Genomic DNA, 7,621 nt, shown 5'->3' on the forward strand with positions numbered 1-7,621 from the left:
GATATGTGGTGGGTGACAGAGGATTATAGCCTGCCGTCTAACAGAGGGCTTTAGTTTCTAAATAAACACATAGGCGCTCACGTTTGAGAGGCAATGAGCACAGAGTCACGTCTGAAATGCAATCATACCACAGCGACCACCCATTCACCCTGCCACCCCCGACACCCTGCCTGACCATGGCCCTGCACTCACTCAGGCACACATTCACAACTCTGACAGGAAGTACCTGACCATGTTTCAAAAAGGTAATTTTTGTTTTGATACAATGCCACATCGTATTGCCTGTTATTGGATTTCTTCGTTAAATTTTTTTTCCAGCCACCTAAACTTTGACATTCCCCATAATCTTCCCTAAAACAGTAGGAAGGTTGTTTGGAGCAAGAGAAGAAGGTGCGCATGGACCTGGAATGGGTCAAGTGCAAGCTGGAGGGGGACCTGAAGCTATCCACGGAGTCTGTCATGGACCTGCAGAATGAGAAGCAGCAACTTGAATAGAAGCTGACCAAGTGAGAACAATCTACTTGATTGAAGACTGATCAGTTCTCTGGTCAATGATCAATTAAAAAATATGAATGTAATCTACTCTTCTTTCGAATCAGGAAAGACTTTGAGATTAACCAGATCACCACCAAGATTGAAGATGAACAAGCCTTGACCATTCAGCTCCAGAAAAAGATCAAGGAATAACAGGTATGAATGTAAAATCGGGTCTAGAAATACTAACAGCAATTTCTCATGAATATAATACTATTACATTTCTCAATAGATTACAAAGATCATAGATCACAAACTGAAAATATCCATTGATCTCTTTGTCTATGCCCATGTCTTCTCCCAGGTTCGTATCGAGGAGCTGGAGTCTGACCGGGCATCCTGTGCCAAGGTGGAGAAGCAGCTGGGTGATGCCAAGATGGAGGCGGACGATCTGGCATCCAACGTGGAACAGCTCTCCAAGAGCAAGGTAGAGAGATGAGCATACGCACACCTGTTCAGAAGTATGTCAAGTATATGTGGGCTGGTTCTGCAGCTGATCCCACTTGTATTTCCAGGCTGATGCTGAGAAGATGTGTCATCTGTATGTGTTATGGGAATTTTATGAATAATGACTAAATGTATACATTTAACGTAGAATTATAACTAACAGAATTATATCCTGTCTGATGAAGAATGTTTGTCCATAAGAAAGAGGGACTGTTAGTAGGCAAGGAACTGTGGCAGACAATCAATCAATCAAGTTGATTTTTTATTTTATATAGCCCTTCGTACATCAGCTAATATCTCGAAGTGCTGTACAGAAACCCAGCCTAAAACCCCAAACAGCAAGCAATGCAGGTGTAGAAGCACAGTGGCTAGGAAAAACTCCCTAGTAAGGCCAAAACCTAGGAAGAAACCTAGAGAGGAACCAGGCAACTTGTGACCACTGTGAAACTGATAACAGGGATGGATGGAAGTCTCCCCACCCAGGGAGGGGAGAGACCTTGGGCTTGTAGTAGATTGTATAACAGGTGGCAGACCATGTATGAGAAGAAGACTTGTGAACTATGTTGCCATTGTATCTGAGAGGAGGAGTGACGTTTATGATGAAATGTGAGGTATATAGACCAATGTACCGGAAATGATAAGCAGAGCTCTCTAAATAAACATTCCTGACAATTGTAGCTGGACCTCCGCCTGATTCATTTCAACCAGTTTCTTACAAATTCTGGATTTCAGGCTGAGTAATTAATTCAATTGGGTATTATGAACAACTGAGAACAAAATTATTGTAACAGTATGAGAACCAGATAAGCGAGGACAAGGACAAGGTGGAGGAGCACCAGAAGTAGAACAATGACACTAACGCCCAGAGAGCCCGCGCTCAGGCCGACTGTGGTGAGGCCCTGTTACGGATACAAGTGTTCTGTGTGTATCCTGTGTGTATTTCTTTTCTCTCCTTCTCCCCTACTCACAGGTGACAATAATCATTCCCCAATCAGTCATCAATCAGTCGCTAATCGGAAGACACCTGCTCCTTTTCCCTTACCCAATCACAGTCCCTTTCCCTTGGTTTAAAACCCCTGTCAGTTGTTTTCTCCCCAGCTCAATCTCTTTGTAACATGCCTTCTGTCTGTAGATCGCTTGTGTGTTTTGCATCTACATGTCACTTTGTCCCCACCTGTGAGTATTGTTTTGGTTATGGTGTTTGAGTGTTTGTTTGATGGTGGGAAAAGGGGGTAACCAGACAAGTCGCCCTTGGGCTACACTACCCGTAGTTAAACATTGTTAAAAAGACTAGTTAGAACTGGGCGGACCACCCCCTGTATTTTTGGTTAGTTAGCTGTTTGTGAAGTAGGCTAGTCTAGCTTAGGGGTGTTTTTGAATTATTATTCTTTCATTCCTTGGGTCCCGCTCAGCCCCTTTTCCTGCTCCCCCCCCCATTTACCGTGTGTTTATAAATAAACATTTAGTGTTTGACGGTAATTAAGTTGTCTGTGTTATTTGTTCTCACTGTTACGTTTTCACTACTATAATTTGCATGAGTTGTGTTACGGGTCCCATTACCATCCCCCCTAGACTGTGCATATTTGTGCATATTTGTAAACAACATATACTGTGCATATTTGTAAACAACAGCTGGTGCACGAAATCTAAGGAAGTCTCTAGATTTTGCTTGCCTGAAGTAGAGTATATAGTGATAAATTGCAGGCCACACCACTTGCCTAGAGTTTTCAGCTATACTGTTTATTTACCACCACAGACAGATGCTGGCACTAAGACCGCACTCAGACAGATGTATACGGAAATAAGCAAACAGGAAACCACTCACCCAGAGGTGGCGCTCCTAGTGGCCGGAGACTTTAATGCAGGCAAACTTAAATCAGTTCTACCAAATTTCCATCAACATGTTAAATGTGCAACCAGAGGGGGGGAAAAAATTCTAGATCACCTGTACTCCACACACAGAGACGCGTACAAAGCTCTCCCTCGCCCTCCATTTGGTAAATCCGACCACAACTCTATCCTCCTGATTCCTGCAAAAATTAAAGCAGGAAGCACCGGTGACTCGGTCTATAAAAAAGTGGTCAGATGAAGCAGATGCTGAACTACAGGACTGTTTTGCTATCACAGAATGGAACATGTTCCGGGATTCTTCCGATGGCATTGAGGAGTACACCACATCAGTCACTGACTTTATCAATAAGTGCATCGAGGATGTCGTCCCCACAGTGACTGTATGTACATACCCCAACCAGAAGCCATGGATTACAGGCAACATTCGCACTGAACTAAAGGGTAGAGCTGCCGCTTTCAAGGTGTGGGACTCTAACCCGGAAGCTTAAAAGAAATCCTGCTATGCCCTGCGATGAACCATCAAACAGGCAAAGCGTCAATACAGGGCTAAGATTGAATCATACTACACCGGCTCCGACACTCGTCTTATGTGGCAGGGCTGGCAAACTATTACAGACTACAAAGAGAAGCACAGCCGCGAGCTGCCCAGTGACACGAGCCTACCAGACGAGCTAAATCACTTCTATGCTCGCTTCGAGGCAAGTAACACTGAGGCATGCATGAGTGTCATGACATTGGCCTGTTGGGGGAGGTTTATGACCCCCATAAATACCTTTCCCCTTTTCTCTCTCTCTACTTTAGAGTTGACTCTTGTAAAGCCTTTGTAACAGAGTCTGGTAACATCAAAAGGTGGGAAACGGAACCATATTTCGGTAATCCAACCAGTTGAAAATATGTGTTGGTACTTAATGAATATGATCTCAGATCAGTTGTTGTCTGAGACATTACTACTAATGACAGGATGACATAAACTGTATCTTGGAAAGTTGACACATTCTAGTTATCAGATTCACATGGAATTGTTGTGCAATTTAAATGTTTAAATATGAAACTATTTGTGAAAAGATTAAATGTAATTGTAGCTTCTTAAATGAGAGAACGGTTTGCATTGAGAAACTCTGCTCACTCAGAGTTCACTCACTTACTTAATCCGGCATAGCCAAAGACACGACAAGACCATCAGCTGTTCCAGATGACTGTGTGATCACGCTCTCCGTAGCCGACGTGAGTAAGACCTTTAAACAGGTCAACATACACAAGGCTGCGAAGCCAGACGGATTACCAGGACGTGTGCTCCGGGCATGTGCTGACCAACTGGCAGGTGTCTTCACTGACATTTTCAACATGTCCCTCATTGAGTCTGTAATATGTCGTGGCAATTTCCTGTATTATCAAATGAGGAGAGTTAGAAACCACACACCAGTCAGAGTTATACTTAAACTTCATCTTTAATAATGTGAGCTTTACTATAGCCCTTTGACTCTCAGATCAATTCAGTGTCTATAATGAATTCTGAGTGCCTATAAAAGAATACTAAGATCTTTTATAGCCAAAATACATCCCCCTAGTCGGCATGACAAACCACAGATAATAGGAACTCTTCACAAAGGGCCTTTTACTTGAGAAAGGAGTATCCCATAGCCAGATAGCATTAGCTATAAATTATCGTTCAGTTTGGTCTCTAAGACGAGGTTCTAATCGCGTTCCTGGTACTTCATAGTACAAAAACATAACCTCACTATCTGGAATGCTCTTTAGGCTTTATTGGCCAAAGACATCGTAAATCTCCTCTGTCAGTGCTATCTCATAGAGGCCCATCCTCAGTGGAACACTGAACACACAATAGTCGACAGATTCTATTCTGTCGAATAAAACAACCATTCTAATGCAATACAAAGATTATAATTTAATTTTACAAGCACTATAACATAATCTCGCAATTTTCCACGACAAATACCAACATGTTTCAAGCAGACCATCATAGTCCCTGTGCCCAAGAACACAAAGGCAACCTGCCTAAATGACTACAGACCCGTAGCACTCACGTCCGTAGCCATGAAGTGCTTCGAAAGGTTGTTAATGGCTCACATCAACACCATTATCCCAGAAACCCTAGACCCACTCCAATTTGCATACCGCACAAACAGATCCACAGATGATGCAATCTCTATTGCACTCCACACTGCCCTTTCCCACCTGGACAAAAGGGACACTTATGTGAGAATGCTATTCATTGATTACAGCTCAGTGTTCAAAACCATAGTACCCTCAAAGCTCATCACTAAGCTAAGGATCCTGGGACTAAACACCTCCCTCTGCAACTGGATCCTGGACTTCCTGATGGGCCGCCCCCAGGTGGTGAGGGTAGGTAGCAACACATCTGCCATGCTGATCCTCAATACTGGAGCTCCCCAGGGGTGCGTGTTTAGTCCCTTCTGCACTCCCTGTTCACCCACGACTGCATGGCCAGGCACGACTCCAACACCATCATTAAGTTTGCAGACGACAACAGTGGTAGGCCTGATCACCGACAATGACGAGACAGCCTATAGGGAGGTCAGAGACCTGGCCGGGTGGTGCCAGAATAACAACCTATCCCTCAACGTAACCAAGACTAAGGAGATGATTGTGGACTACAGGAAAAGGAGGACCGAGCACGTCCCCATTCTCCTCGACGGGGCTGTAGTGGAGCAGGTTGAGAGCTTCAAGTTCCTTGGTGTCCACATCACCAATGAACTATCATGGTCCAAACACACCAAGACAGTCGTGAAGAGGGCACGACAAAACCTTTTCCCCCTCAGGAAACTAAAAAGATTTGTCATGGGTCCTGAGATCCTCAAAAGGTTCTACAGCACTTATTGATGAAGCCGATGATTGAGATGGTATACTCCTCAATGCCATTGGATGAATCCCGGAACATATTTCAGTCTGTGCTAGCTAAACAGTCCTGTAGCGTAGCGTCCGCGTCATCTGACCACTTCCGTATTGAGCGAGTCCCTGGTACTTCCTGCTTGAGTTTTTACTTCTAAGCAGGAATCAGGAGGATAGAATTATGGTCAGATTTGCCAAATGGAGGGCGGGGAGAGCTTTGTATGCATCTCTGTGTGTGGAGTAAAGGTGGTCTAGAGTTTTTTTCCTCTGGTTGCACATGTGACATGCTGGTAAAGATGTTGTAAAACTGATTTAAGTTTGCCTGCATTAAAGTCCCCGGCCACTAGAAGCACCGCTTCTGGATGAGCATTATCTTGTTTGCTTATGGCCTTAGAGTTGGTTGAGTGTGGTCTTAGCGCCAGCATCGGTCTGTGGTGGTAAATAGACGGCTACGAATAATATAGATAGTGTGGTCTACAGCTTATCATAAGGAACTCTACCTCGAGCAATCAAGCGCTATGATGAAACTGGCTCTCATGATGACCGCCACAGGAAAGGAAGACCCAGAGTTACCTCTGCTGCAGAGGATAAGTTCATTAGAGTTACCAGCCTCAGAAATTGCAGCCCAAATAAATGCTTCACAGACTTCAGGTAACAGACACATCTAAACATCAACTGTTCAGAGGAGACTGCGTGAATCAGGCCTTCATGGTTGAATTGCTGCAAAGAAACCACTACTTAAGGACACCAATAAGAAGAAGAGACTTGCTTGGGCCAAGAAACACGCGCAGTGGACATTAGACCGGTGGAAGTCTGTCCTTCGGTCTGATGTGTCCAAATTTGAGATTTTTGGTTCCAACCGCCCTGTCTTGGTGAGACAGAGTAGGTGAACAGATTATCTCTGCATGTGTGGTTCCCACCGTGAAGCAAGGAGGTGTGTTGGGGTGCTTTGCTGGTGACACTGTTGGTGATTTTTTAGAATTCAAGGCACAGTTAACCAGCATGGCTACAACAGCATTCTGCAGCGATACGCCATCCCATCTGGTTTGCACTTAGTAGGACTATAATTTGTTTTTCAACAGAACAATGACCCAACACACCTCCAGACTGTGTAAGGGTTATTTGACCAAGAAGGAGAGTGATGGAGTGCTGCATAAGATGACCTGTTCTCCACCTTCACCCAACCTCAACCTAATTGAGATGGTTTGGGATGAGTTGGACTGCAGAGTGAAGGAAAAGCAGCCAAAACGTGCTCAGCATATGTGGCAAAGGGTGGTTACTTAGAAGAATATAAAATGTAAAACATATTTTTTTGGTTACTACATGATTCCAAATGTGTTATTTCATAGTTTTAATGTCTTCACTATTATTCTACAATGTAGAAAATAGTATAAATAAAGAAAAATCCTTGAATGAGTAGGTATGTCTGAACTTTTGACTGGTACTGTATTTAAATAAGATATTTCATTTTCAATAAATCAATTCAACTTATTTTGAATTCATACTGTAACCAGTGGTGTAAAGTATCGAAGTAAAAATACTTACAGTGGGGAGAACAAGTATTTGATACACTGCCGATTTTGCAGGTTTTCCTACTTACAAAGCATGTAGAGGTCTGTAATTTTTATCATAGGTACACTTCAACTATGAGAGACGGAATCTAAAACAAAAATCCAGAAAATCACATTGTATGATTTTTAAGTAATTAATTTGCATTTTATTGCATGACATAAGTATTTGATACATCAGAAAAGCAGAACTTAATATTTGGTACAGAAACCTTTGTTTGCAATTACAGAGATCATACGTTTCCTGTAGTTCTTGACTAGGTTTGCACACACTGCAGCAGGGATTTTGGCCCACTCCTCCCTACAGATCTTCTCCAGATCCTTCAGGTTTCGGGGCTGTCGCTGGGCAA

At 43.3% G+C, this 7,621-nt stretch overlaps 1 pseudogene; it reads left to right on the plus strand.

Annotated features, from left to right (window-relative positions):
- The first annotated feature begins 3 nt into the window (after nucleotides 1-3).
- On the plus strand, nucleotides 4-2,460 carry LOC139540653 (myosin-6-like; annotated as a pseudogene).
- Nucleotides 2,461-7,621: the final 5,161 nt, after the last annotated feature.

Source organism: Salvelinus alpinus, chromosome 2 (genome assembly GCF_045679555.1).
Source record: "Salvelinus alpinus chromosome 2, SLU_Salpinus.1, whole genome shotgun sequence".
NCBI lineage: Eukaryota > Metazoa > Chordata > Actinopteri > Salmoniformes > Salmonidae > Salvelinus > Salvelinus alpinus.